The sequence below is a fragment of the Hibiscus syriacus genome, unplaced genomic scaffold, assembly GCF_006381635.1.
Source record: "Hibiscus syriacus cultivar Baekdansim isolate YM2019G1 unplaced genomic scaffold, ASM638163v2 tig00110600_pilon, whole genome shotgun sequence".
In the NCBI taxonomy this organism is placed as follows: domain Eukaryota; kingdom Viridiplantae; phylum Streptophyta; class Magnoliopsida; order Malvales; family Malvaceae; genus Hibiscus; species Hibiscus syriacus.
The window spans coordinates 464,923-479,972 of record NW_024062797.1 but is presented as its reverse complement, the minus strand read 5'-3'; the positions used below and the strand labels follow the sequence as shown (position 1 = coordinate 479,972).

The 15,050-nt window shown below is 36.7% G+C and overlaps 1 pseudogene; it reads left to right on the top strand.

The window, feature by feature from the left end:
- Positions 1 to 11,898: 11,898 nt before the first annotated feature.
- Positions 11,899 to 13,433, top strand: LOC120134911 (annotated as a pseudogene).
- The last annotated feature ends 1,617 nt before the right edge of the window (positions 13,434 to 15,050 follow it).

The following is a 15,050-nucleotide window of genomic DNA, read 5'->3' as shown; positions in this document are numbered from 1 at the left end:
AATTTATCTTTAATTATATTTTAAACTATGAGTAAATTAAGTGACTTACCATAACAAAATCCAAGTTTTGACGACTAAATCTACCTCCTCATTAATATAAAAAAACAACCCACAATTGACACACATAATAAAGATCACTATAATTATTTTCAATTAAGAATGGAATGGTGGCTGGATCTCTCTAATCTCAATGCCCTCCTCCTTTATCATCTTCTTCTTTATGAACCTTTCTCTTCTCCATATGTCGACACCATTTTTTGTCCGGTGGGGCAAAATCAATATGATTTAGAGGTTTGCTTTGAAAAGATTTTAAAATATGAGGAGTCATCACTAATAATTTTAAGGTACGATCGGGACACCATAAAATTCGAGTGCTTTTAATAAAATATTTTATTTTTATCAAAATATCAAGTTTAATGTATACAAAAATAATAAAATAGGTTCATGAGTCAGTTACGTATGAAAAAAGATTAGTATCCCACATCATATAAAAATTAATACCTAATTAATATTTTTGTATATAATCTAAAATAATGGGTATACATTTATCGGGCCATATGCATCCGCCCCTTACGAAAAGGACAGTCGATATTTTGGTTCGAATCTTGCAAATGGATGCAACGGGCGAGCTGTCAACAGTCGATATCTTGATGGTGTGCATCCCGTGAGCCATTGATTCTAACTTATAAGTGCGACCTAATCAACAACGCCTTCTTACTTTTGACCGCTCAAGCAATTAAAATATCAACTTGATCTTATCCTATCCTACAATATGTCGGGTAAAACAATAAAAATATGGGTAAAATACGTGTTAATTCTTTAATTATTAGTTTTAATCCATTTTAGTACTTAAACTTTCAATATTTCTAAAACCATACTTAAAGTTTAGTTTTTGTTTTATTTTAGAACTCATGTTTAAAATTTAACGTTAATTTTTGATTTTTTTTGAAAGTTTAGGGATTAAAATGAATTAAATACGATAGTTTAGATATTAAATGCGTTAAATTTTTAAGAGAAAATCGCCTCAGTGACCAAAAAAAAGTTATAATATACGATTTTAACCAACTTTTTTTGGATTTGCCAAAATGACCAACAAAATCGCAACGCGAAATAAAAATCGCAACGCGATCCCCAGAATCGCAAATCAGTTTCCAGAATCGCAAATCAGTTTCCAAAATCGCAACGCGATTCTTGAAAATCGCGATGCGATAGTACAAATTCGCATTGCGATTTTCCATAATCGCAACGCGAATATGAAAATCGCAACGCGAACACATAAATCGCAACGCGTATCCGTAAATCGCAACGTGTATCCGTAAATCGCAACGCGTATGGGTAAATCGCAATGCGTATCCGTATATCGCAACGCGTATCCGTAAATCGCAACGATAATACATAAAATCGCAACGCGTATCCGTAAATCGCAACGCGATATTTAAAGCGCCATTATAATCGCTACGCGTATTTTATTTTCAAATTACAAAAAGAATATTAAGACAAAATCCCGTAATCGCAACTCATAACCTAAAACCTAAAATCACAACTCAGTCCCATCTCCATCTCTCACTCTCTACGGCGAATAAATCCGTCCCCATCTCCGAAGATTTCCGTCCCCATCTCCGGCGAAATCCCTCACAACCATTCACGGTCAGAAATCCCTCACAATATTCAGAAATGGAAAATCAACCTCCGAGGGTTAGTTTTTTTAATTATTTTTATTTTGAAATGTTTGCATTATTGTAGGTTTTTCATATTGAAACTGATGATAAGTTTACTGGTCATTTCAATAATAGATTAACCATTTCACTTAGATTTCATTTCGCGTTACGATTCTGTCGTTGCGATTTTCATTTCGCGTTGCTATTCTCTCGTTGCGATTTTCAAGTTAGTATTTGTCTTTGTCTTTGTTCTGTCTTTTGGTTGAAGTAATGCAATCCATTCAAGTTTCAATTTGCAGAAGAGTCGCAACGAGATAAATGAAAATCGCAACGAGAGAATGACTGTCGCAACGAGAGAATCGCAACGCGAAATGAAAATCGCAACGAGAGAATCGCAACGCGAAACCAAAATCGCATTGCGATTTTCATTTCGCGTTGCGATTCTCTCGATGCGATTTTCATTTCGCGTTGCGATTCTCTCGTTGCGATTGTCATCTCGCGTTGCGATTCTCTCGTTGCGATTTTCATTTCAACCAAAAGACAAAACAGTGTTGCAAATTTTAGTTTCAAGAATAAACTACTACTTTTTATGTTTATTGTTTTGGTATATCTTCACAGTGTAGTTTTTGGTATATCTAACTTGGTATGTTTATTGTTTTTGTAGAAATTTTTTTCGGCTCAATTGACCTTGAGAAATAAAGTCAGCCTGGCCACTACAATTGCAAAGAAGCTTTCACCTGCTCAAAGACAATTGTTTGAGGAAACCTGCTTCGGGCCATGGCTGAGAGTACAGCATCCGGGTGGAGATGCTAATTTGACCCATTTGTGGCTTCAGACCATGACATCAAATCTACCCGACAGTATACAACGTGGTGAGGAAGAGATATGGTTTCATTTTCCACCAGCGTATACTTGCTTTGGGCGGAAGGAGTTCTGCTTAATCACTGGTCTACGATTCGGACACGATGATGTAGGCCGGTACACTCGTCATATCGCCCGCCCATCATGGTTATCCCGGGTTTTTCCGGATGAGTCAATGGAGAAGCCGAACCTACATGTCGACGACCTGAAGAAATTATTTAATAAGAAAGCTGGTTTCACTCGGATGGAAGACGTCGATGTTGTCCGAGTATGCCTTCTACTACTTGTGTATGCCGGCTTTTTAGGCAGAGAGGCCAGACAACCTATTCATCGGGAGCTAATAATATTGGTAGAGGACCTGAATGCATGGAATCTGTTTCCGTGGGGTTCGTATATATGGAAAGCTACCTGGACTAAGTTGTCGTCTGCCTTTGATGACCGCAAAAGTTTGCGGGGCGATGGGTCCAAATACACTTTGTCAGGCTTTGTTGGGCCTTTAAGGTAAGAATTTCTATATAATGTTTCTAAAATTATAATTAATTATTTAACAATTACTAATTTTGTTATTATATTGTTTGTAGATTTGGATATTCGAGGCTTTCCCCAGCATGCGTACATATGCAATAAAAACGTCAAATGATATTCCCAGGGCTATTTCCTGGAAGAGGAAAACTCTGTTGGATTGGGAAGACTTAATACCATATGCCACAATAAATAATGTAAGTTAACACAAATACTTTCATATAATATATAAACAAGTTATTAATAGTAGACGTTTAACTTTGTTTGAGTTTTTATATTTTAGGAGGCCAACATTCCATTACAAAGACTGACACCCACGGAGGAAGAGCTTGCCACTGATTGGTGGCAAGCTAGTCAGAATTTTTTTGATGGCACGGATGATGAGCAGCATCCACTTCCTCCAATTCGAGAGCCATCACCTCACCTAGAGCCATCACCCGATCGACCCGACTATACATCTCTAGAACGAGAGCCATCACCTATCCCGTCACATCATCGAGCCTCTTCTCCACCATCACCTCATGATAGGCGACCGGCAAAGATGCCACGACTCCTATCTCCCTGTTCTCCACCTCCACCTCAACGGGATGAGTCAAGGGAGTTACGTGATGAGGTCAATGCCTTGCGTGAGGAGATCGGTACTCTACGCGATAACGATGGTGCATGGCGTGTGGAGGTGTCAACTTTACGTGGTGAGGTTGCCGCTCTACGTGAGATGATAGTATCGTTGCAGAATGAGGTTCATACTCTACGCAACGAGGTAAGTTTAAGATTTTCCATATTTAACTTAATGATAAATTTACTCGTAATTTCACTTAGATTAGCCATTTCACTTAGATTGCTTAGTAAATTTATTCGGTTGCTGCCAATTCTGCTAAACTGTGTATTCTTTAACACTGTGAAATAGTATTTGTCTTGTTTTGTCTTTTGGTTGAAAGTAAATTTGTTCGGTTGCTGCCAATTCTGCTAAACTGTGTATTCTTTAACACTGTGAAATATATTTGTCTTTGTTTTGTCTTTTGGTTGAAAGTAAATTTGTTCGGTTGCTGCCAATTCTGCTAAACTGTGTATTCTTTAACACTGTGAAATAGTATTTGTCTTTGTTTTGTCTTTTGGTTGAAAGTAAATTTGTTCGGTTGCTGCCAATTCTGCTAAACTGTGTATTCTTTAACACTGTGAAATAGTATTTGTCTTTGTTTGTCTTTTGGTTGAAAGTAAATTGTTCGGTTGCTGCCAATTCTGCTAAACTGTGTATTCTTTAACACTGTGAAATAGTATTTGTCTTTGTTTGTCTTTTGGTTGAAAGTAAATTTGTTCGGTTGCTGCCAATTCTGCTAAACTGTGTATTCTTTAACACTGTGAAATAGTATTTGTCTTTGTTTTGTCTTTTGGTTGAAAGTAAATTGTTCGGTTGCTGCCAATTCTGCTAAACTGTGTATTCTTTAACAATGTGAAATAGTATTTGTCTTTGTTTTGTCTTTTGGTTGAAAGTAAATTTATCCATTCAAGTTTCAATTTGCAGAAGAAGAAATAGTTTACTTTCGCAACACGAAACTTAAAATCGCAACGCGAAACCAAAATCGCAACGCGAAATGAAAATCGCAACGACAGAATCGCAATGCGAAATGAAAATCGCAACGAAAGAATCGCAACGCGAAATGAAAATTGCAATGCGATTTTGGTTTCGCGTTGCGATCTTGTCGTTGCGATTTTGGTTTCGCGTTGCGATTCTGTCGTTGCGATTTTCATTTCGCGTTGCGATTTTGGTTTCGCGTTGCGATTTTAAGTTTCGTGTTGCGAAAGTAAACTATTTCTTCTTCTGCAAATTGAAACTTGAATGGATTGCATTACTTCAACCAATAGACAAAACAAAGACAAATACTAACTTCAGGGTATTAGTTTGAAACATATTTTTCTTGTTATCTGATGCATTTTGTGAACTATGATAGAATAATGACTTGGGTGAATACAATGCAAGTTTGAAACATATTTGTCTTTGTTTTCACTGTTTAAATATCATGTCTGTTTATTTACTGATTTTTGTATTTATATATTTAGCGGCCCGATAGAGTGGATGCTTTACGTCGGGTTATGCTTGCACGACGGAGTTCACGCATCAGACAGCGTGCACGTGCTATTAAGTCTCCGTACACCCCAATAGTGCGAAGACACCGCAAGAAGAAGCCCGACTCGCCTGTCATCCCTCAAGAGTCCACTCCTATCGTTGAAGAGGCCCCCCATATCATTCCTCGAGAGTCCCCTCCCACCGTTCAAGAGGCCACTGTCATCATTGAAGAGGTCCCTCCCACCATTCAAGAGCCCGATTCACATGGCGTCATATGTAGGCTTCTTGAGAAACCCTCTGACGTGCCGGACATGATGGATTCAAGTTGGCTCTCGTATGAGTTACCGGCCAGTACCATACCGGTATCTGAAGAGGAGAGGGAACAACTACCGGACACAATTTGGATAACACCCTTTGGGCTAAGACCGCAGTTGATTTTTATCTACATGAGCGGAGCAAGGGGTGTTTCACTGACATATGCAAGCTCACCGATGATATCTTTTTGTTGCTTGAACGGCCTTGGTGGGGCGTATTATTAGGGGTCGAAGACAATGGCTATTTCGATGGGGGGGTAAGTCTTATATTTTTCTTATATTTCAATTTGATTTTTTTTTTTAAATTTATGTAAGTCACTAATATATGTCTTTTTTTGTAAAACAGCATATCGATGCGTGGGTGACATGTCTTCTAATAATAAGAAAACTTAAGAAAAATAAAAATATACGATATACAATAATGCCGACGTCTTTTCACGCCGTTCACTTGAAGAATGCACGAGATGAATCATTTGATTTGGGCAATGGACAAGCTAAACTTTATCCTGCATGGTGGGAGGTCGATAAGGTTAGTATTTATTTTAGATTGAGTTTAAAGGTTTTATGAAATAAGTGCGCAAATGAATGAATTATTACTTATGATTGCAGGTGTTTATCCCTGTTTTGGAACGTAAACATTGGATTCTCGTCGAGCTTCAGCTCCCATCCCTTAAGACAATAGTGTATGACAGCATGATAAATTACATATCATTGGCTGATTTAAGAGATGTTATTAAGGGATGGAGCTCTCATTTGGCTAAATTCTTGGATGCGATCAATTATTGGACTCGTTCTGGAAACAAGAAGCCAAAGAAGCTCAATATTACAGTTATTAGAGACGAGACCGCGCCACAACAAACGAGCGGAGCCAGAGGAGATTGTGGTCCTCTCGTATGCTTGGCGTTGGAGCGTTTGACGACGGGAAGCATCAAGTATCTACCTCCCACCGATAGAGATAAAGCTGCAGTAGGCTTGTGGTTTCGGCATTATATGGCTAAATCGATATATACGAGACGCTGCCTACCTGCATCCGCATTATAAAAATGTCCATAAACAATTGGTAAGTTTATATACTTATAAATGAAAATGTTTGGTTAAGTAACTAGAATTCAATAATTTGCTGTTTGTAGGTTTTAGATGTGTAGAAAGTGTTGTTTGAACAAATGTTTGGTTTCTGCAGGTTAATCTCAGAAGTGAACTGCGTGAAAATGATGTCGAGCTGCAAAAGTTGATTCAATAGTTTAATGATTGTTTTTTGATTGTTTAATTGATTTGTAAAAGTTGATTCAATAGTAGATGATCGGAAATAAGAATTATTGCTTATTTTTGATTGTTTAATTGATTTGTAAAAGATGATTTGTAAAAGTTGATTTGTGTAATTGATGCGAACTAATTCTTATTTGTGCTTGTTTAATTGATTGAAATGTAATGGTTGATTTTGTTGATTTCAATCTGCATTATGTTGAAGGCAAAAATGACTATCACAATGCGAAATGAAATCGCAATGCGAAATGAAAATCGCAACGAGAGAATCGCAATGCGAAATGAAAATCGCAATGCGGAAATGAAAATCGCAATGCGTTTATAATTTCGCATTGCGATTCTCTCGTTGCGATTTTCATTTCGCATTGCGATTCTTTCGTTGCGATTTTCATTTCGCATTGCGATTTTCATTTCGCATTGCGATTTTCATTTCGCATTGCGATTTTCATTTCGCATTGCGATTTTCATTTCGCATTGCGATTTTCATTTCGCATTGCGATTCTCTCGTTGCGATTTTCATTTCGCATTGCGATTTTCATTTCGCATTGCGATTTTCATTTCGCATTGCGATTCTCTCGTTGCGATTTTCATTTCCGCATTGCGATTTTCATGTTGGGATTTTCATTTCGCGTTGCGATTGTATTTTCCGTGTTGCGATAGTCAAATGCATGCCTAATAGTGATAACAACTGAATAACAAGAGTTGGTTAAGTCAAAATGGTTGGCCTGAGTCATTAATTCAACTGAAAATGTTAAAAGTTCACACATAAAATCCACATAATACAACGTTTGCATTTAAAAATCACCTAAGTTAACAGTCTCAAAGGTGAAGCCAATCGTGATTGGGATTTTAAAGATGATTGCCTTTTGCTTGACACCATATGAGCTTTGGATTTTGATGAGGATCCATATTTTGGTAGAGGAAAAGATGATTTTGATGGCACTGGTGATCCACATGTCAACCTTGTATGACCACTTTCCTTGCACCGACTACATGTCGATCTCTTCTTCTCTTCACCCTTAGACGGTATACGATCGTGACTTTTTGGTCGGCCAGGTAGCCTTCTGTCCATGGCTGGTGGCAAAACTGTTTGTAAGTCATCTGGTATGTCCCACTCAGAAGGATGTGGAATAGGGTAGACAATCTCGGCATAAGTCTGTCGATAAACTTCTGTAGTGTAGCATCCATAGCGTATGCGCTTGAATCATCTTGGTTTAAATGAAGAGCAACTTTTATAACATGGCCACACGGATAACCAGATGTTTGCCATTTCATACAACTACACGTCTTTGCATTTAGATCGACTAGCCCATTTAAGTTATTATCCAGTACTTGAAACAAAGTGTTTGAACATGGTTCAACTCTCCATGACGTTGACTTCACAACACGTTTCGTTATCTTTTTTTCAGTCCATGGTGTAACACGATGTTCCAATGTTCCTGTAAATTTAAATAAACAATACTTAGTAAAATATAAATATGATAAGTTACGAATTCAAAGAAATAATACCTGCATGGTTTCTTTTCTTGTAGTACCACTGTTGAATAGAGGCTCGAAAAAACTCCATTAACATAGTAATGGGTAATTTCCGGGAATGACGACTTAGAGCGTTGATTGATTCTGCACTATTAGACGTCATGAAACCATATCTTGCTCCAAGTTGATGTACTCTTGACCATCTTTCAAACCCGACATCTTCTAGTGTTTGAGCACACTGAGGCAAAACACGTCTTAAACAATTTATATGCTTATTGAAATCCACTTCCCGATAAGCTTTTACAGCCTTCCAGTATGTCCATTTGTGCTTTTTTATACCAGCAGACCTTGATTTTAGATTTCTATACAAATGAACACCACAAAGTCCATGAAAAGCATCTGGGAAACACCTTCTAACAGCGTTGTCAATTGAGTTTGCCCTATCGGATATGATTGTCAGATTGCTAATAGGACCTATGCAATCCCTAAGATGCCCCATAAACCATGTCGATGAATCAGAGGTTTCAGATTTGCCAACCCCGTAAGCTATTGGCAATATCCCATTGTTAGCATCCATGGCTACTGCTAATAAGTTACTCCAAGGTATCGACCTTTCAAATGTGCTCCGTCAACTATAATAACTGGGCGCATGCAAGTAATAACGAACGAATCTACAAAATAATACACAAGAAATATAATCATTTAAATGTGAAATGCATGTAACTAACAAAATGAGTCAACAAAATTATATTGATTTACTAACCGTAGCACCAATGGCGATAAACAGCAACTCAAAGCGTCCATCTCTATCTGTTTTGATATGAGTTACCGACCCAGGATTTTTCAGCTTTAAATTGTGACAATAAGCCGGCAGTTGGGCAAACGATGCTTCTGGCGACCCCCTCAACAATTCCAAGGCATAACATTTGGCTCTCCAAGCTTGAGAATATGATATACTAATCTTGAACCGAGCATTCATGTCAGTCATAATTTCATGTCCCCGATATACCCTGCCATTCAAAAACATTAACTCAGCCAGAAAACCACCCAACACCTTTTTGTTTGCCTGTCTATGGTGAGGAAAAACTTGGGTTCTTGAACATGTATGTTTATCAATAAAAGTCCTAACTTGAAACATTTTGCAATCTTTTATTCTCTTTGCAATCATACGCCACGTACAGTTTTTGTCAATCATACACCTTGTTTCGAAACGATCTTTGCTTGATTTGTTAACTTTTAGTTGATAGCCATCTTCCACACATTTCGTATATAAAGCTATCTTCAAGTCTTCCTTTGTATCAAAACAATCATCTTTCTTGATACGAATAACTTTTGTGTAACAATCAACTGCTTTCTTTATCAACTCTTCTTCCGGTATCTGAAGTAATTCTGGCATATTCCAGTTATACGCCCGTGGCATTTTCTTTTCTTCGGGGACTTTTTCTTCTTCTTTTTCTTCTTCAGGATTATATGAATTACAGAATGGATGTTCAACATGTTCATTCACAGTCGTAACTTCCTCCTCATTATCATCACATTACATTCTTCGGCAACGGCTGTTTCATCATCAAAATTCGGGTATTGACCAATATCAATATCATTACACGCATGGTCTGTTTCTTCTTCTGAAACATCATCAAAATCCGTGTATTGACCAATATCAAAGTCCGGATATTGACCAAGACCAAATTTCGAATACTGACTAGTACTCACAATTTTTTCTGTTGGCTCATCATCGTCTAACTGGTCAATACGAAAACCGGAATTTGGTGCTGAAAGTTGATTGGGATTTGGATTAGAGAAAGGTTGTGGGTTTTGAGAAAAACTTAGTTGATTACTACCCGCTACTGACCCAACAATACTACTTCTAGGTTCAACAACATACAATGTAACATCATCTTGTGAAACACTAATGTAAGCAATGAATCGTTCAACATCTTCATTGTCGGTTAACAAATAAACTTTACCATTTCTCTGATAAGATAGCCTAAATCCACTTAGGGGCTCTAAATTCAATTTATTTGAAACACGTAGCATTAGAGTTTCATAAGTTAACTTTTGTAAAGACAATTTTAGTTGAAGATTCATGGGTAAAGGCATATATTGTAAAACACCATGAACATTATCCCATGACCCTCCAAAACACAAATCTATCCAAACATGATCAACATTAGATGATTTCATGGTTGTAAATTAATTTACTAAACAGACGAGCTGCGAAACTAAAACCTGTTGCCGGATTGGGAAGGATGTCGTTGGATATAGGAACGGATGTCGCCGGAGAGAGTGATAGATGGAGATGGAATGAGTTGCGATTTAGGGATTTAGTTTATGATTTCAGTGTTATATACCCAAAATTTCAGTGTTGTGATTTACAGATTCTCGTTGCGATTTACGGATTATCGTTGCGATTTACAGATTCTCGTTGCGATTTACGGATTATCGTTGCGATTTACGGATACGCGTTGCGATTTACGGATTATTGTTGCGATTTACGGATACGCGTTGCGATTTACGGATACGCATTGCGATTTACGGATACGCGTTGCGATTTACGGATACACGTTGCGGTTTACGGATACGCGTTGCGATTTACGGATACGCGTTGCGATATACGGATACGCATTGCGATTTACCCATACGCGTTGCGATTTACGGATACACGTTGCGATTTACGGATACGCGTTGCGATTTATGTGTTCGCGTTGCGATTTTCATATTCGCGTTGCGATTATGGAAAATCGCAATGCGAATTTGTACTATCGCATCGCGATTTTCAAGAATCGCGTTGCGATTTTGGAAACTGATTTGCGATTCTGGGGATCGCGTTGCGATTTTTAATTCGCGTTGCGAATTTGTTGGTCATTTTGGCAAATCCAAAAAAAGTTGGTTAAAATCGTATATTATAACTTTTTTTTGGTCATTGAGGCGATTTTCTCAATTTTTAATGGTAGGTACCAAAACAGAGAAAGAATTAAAATTTTTAACAATAGGTACCAAAACTGATAGTTTAAATACTGAATAGTATGTTACCTTAAAAATATTCAATCTCTCTCAAATAATATAGTATTTTTAAATTTTAAATAATAGAACATCTTAAAGTATTTTATTTCGTTTAGAAATCTAATCAAATATGATTAAAATTGGGTTTTTTTTCGTTGACGACTCCACTTTGAGTGGACAAATCAAAATCATCAAATTATATTTTCTTTTCATAAAAATAATTTTTTATAATTTATATATTTTCCTAAACCGTTGGTTTATGTACACGTGTCTAAATCTGGATATTCTTATTTTTCAAAAAAAATGTAACGATTTAACAAAATCTATTATTACGTGCCTATATAATAGACTTGAAAGCAAAAACGAATATTCCCTTAAACAAACGTTTGGGGGATTAATTTACACTAATTATTGTACGCAGTCCCGTTGGTCATTAATTAGGTAAAATAAAATAAACAAAGGTTAAGTATATTAGAGGTCACTTCACAATGTAAAATAATCATTTTAGTCAATGAGTTTTCAAAAATTATAAAATAATTATTAATTTTTATAAAATCATTAGGAAAGTTATTGAATTTATCATGTTTTGAAATATTATAATATTAAATTAATGGTTTTATAACAATTTTAAAAATGTAATTGCCTAAATAATTATTTAAATATAATTCAATGACTAATGATGTGCTTTACCCAATAATAAAGTTCAGGGGAAGCGAACTTCCCTCCATATATAAAGCCTACTTGCCCCTCAATCGACCCTTGTGGAACTCTCCCTCTTGGTCTCAATCTCTCCTTTCTAGCACCACCACTAGTGACAATGCCATCGGGGCCTCCTCCGCCCCTTCCACCGCCACCATCAACACCTTCACAGCATGATCCACCGCCACCACAACTTCCATCGCCACCGCCGATAAGAATCACCCGAACCAAAACACCCACCGGCGGCATACTCTTGGGCAAGTATCAATTGGGTCGTTTGTTGGGACATGGAAGCTTTGCCAAGGTTCAGGAGGCGACTTTACTCGATGACAGCAGCAACGTCGTGGCGATCAAGATTATAGACAAGAGGAAAACGGTGGACGCCGCCATGGAACAGAGGATCATCAGTGAGGTTTCCGCCATGCGCCGCCTTCAACATCACCCGAACATACTCAAAATCCACGAAGTCATGGCCACCAAGACGAAGATCTATCTCGTCATGGAATTTGCTTCCGGCGGTGAACTTTTCTCCAAAGTTTTACGCCGAGGCCGATTGACCGAAACCTCCGCTCGTAGGTACTTTACTCAACTCGTCTCCGCCCTCCATTTCTGTCACCGAAACGGCGTTGCCCACCGTGATTTGAAGCCGCAAAATCTCTTGTTAGACCAAAACGGAAACCTTAAAGTTTCGGACTTTGGCCTCTCGGCTCTCCCGGAGCAGCTAAACAATGCGCTTTTACACACAGCTTGCGGAACACCGGCTTATACGGCCCCCGAGGTTGTCCGGATGAAAGGATACGACGGTTCCAAGGCCGATGCTTGGTCTTGTGGGGTGATACTGTTCGTTTTGCTGGCAGGAAAATTACCCTTTGATGACAGTAATTTAGTGGAGATGTATAAAAGATTCATCGTAGGGAATTCGAGTTTCCATCTTGGATATCAAAGCCAGCGAAAACCATCATACGGCAGCTTTTGGATCCAATCCTTCCACGAGAATGAGCTTGGTGAGGTTGACGGAAACACCATGGCTCAAGAGATCTCTAACTGCGTACAAATCATCGATCAAGGAACAGGACAGTTTGTTGCAGGGCAGGAAGTTGAAACATGAGATGGTCTGTAATGGGGTTAATGCTTTTGACATAATATCATTGTCTTCGGGGTTGGATCTGTCTGGTCTTTTGAAGAGGTGAACAGGAAGGAGAAGAGGTATAGGACATCAATGGAGTTGGAAGGAGTTATGGAGAGGGTGGAGGAGGCAGGGAGAGATTGGGGTACAGAGTTGAGAAGGGAAGAGAGGGTGTTGGGGTTGGGGAAAGGGAGGGTGGTTCTGACGGTGGAGGTGGTGGAGATAGCTGAGTTGTTTGTTTTCGTGGAGGTGAAGGTGGTGGAAGGCACGGTGGAGTTTGAGGAAGGGCGGTGGTCAGATCTAGAAGCCGGCCTTGGAGACAAATTTGTTGCTTGGGATGATCATGTTCGTGAATTTTGAAGTAGTAATATCATTTATTCACAGTCTAATCTCTAACAAATGATTATTTACATACATTCAGATCAATAATCAACCCTCTTTCTTGATTACAATGTCCTTTGTTTCCTGTGCTGTTTTATCTAGTGTCGTAAAAGAATCGAATAAACAAGAACTAGGACATTCTTATATTCGTTTGTTTAACTTTAATTAAATAAACATATGAACCTGAACAATTAAATGAATAATTTTTTTTATTTTTTGATCGTTCATTAAAAATTTTAGTTATGATAAATGAATATAAACGAACGAATGTAAATAAACACAAACAAACGAATATAAAATTATTTTGATTTATATATTTTTTTAATTGATTTGAGTATTTTTTTATTTGGGTTTAAAATTAATTGAACTTAACAATATTAATTGGTTTAAGGTTAAAATTTATTAAATTTTAATATTTTAAACGAGTCGAGAGAACATAAACGAATATAAATAAACAAATATAAATAAATAAACAAATTATCGAACGTTTATGAATGTAAATGAACAAATGAGCTTTTTGTTTATGTAATGAACATGAATAAACTTCTTGTCGAACAGTTCATAAACTGTTCGTTTAATTAAATAAATAAACAATATTTTATGTTTTTTAATTAAATGAACGAATATGAATAAATCTTTTGTTGAACAGTTCATAAACGATTCGTTGAACGTAAATTTATTTACAAGCCTAGTTTTAGCAGTGACCAAACTTAAGATCAAATTTTTTGAAGTTATTTAATAAAATTACACATTTAATCTTTAAATAATTTAAATGAAAATAAAAAAAATTAGCTGACTCTATTCTCATATATAATGAGGTAATAGGAGGTAGGATAGTAGGTTGCCCTCAAGTCTTTAATCGCATCACTATTTAAATAATTTATTATTATGACTGCACTGTTTACCTAGTCTTTTTGTCCTTAAAGGTTGAACTTCATAGATAATATTTTTAAAGAATAAATTATTTTTATTTAAAATAAAAAAAATATCTCAAATTAAAAGAAAGATTTACCATCACAATGGTAAATTTAACATATAATTAGGAAACTTTTATATAATCATTGAAACAAAACTAGCAACTTAAGATAACATAAGGATCATACAAGGAAAAATTAAATCTAACCAAAAAACTCGAACAAAGATAGATACAAACAGATCTGATCGAATCGAAAAACGAACCACAAAAGGGGATTAAACTATTGAAATACCACGACAAACTGCAAATCAGACTCGAGCTACGTGAAAAGCTATCTACGAACGCAAATCGGGTATCCAAATCCAATAGGAGAGTCCAAAGCAAGAAAGATCACAAGATATTAGATAAGTGTCATATTGATCAATCGTGACGATGTCAAATCAATCTTTAGAGAAAAAAAATACAAAGAACCGAAAACATGTCAAAAAAATAAAAAAATGTGATATAAAGACTTATGGAAACATGTAACACAGATAAATTTATTGAAAAAAATAAAATAAAGAATACCGACGATTGGTATCATTAAAATCAATCTGATCAACAGCAACTCCTTGCAAATTATTTCTTCTCGTTATTTCCTTGACTTCATTGCACACTCGTCAACGTTTTATCATTAAAATCACTTCTTTACTAAAAACAATAAGATCATAAATATGTTCTATAATTTGCAAAGACGCTATTAGTATCGTCCCATCGATCAATAAAC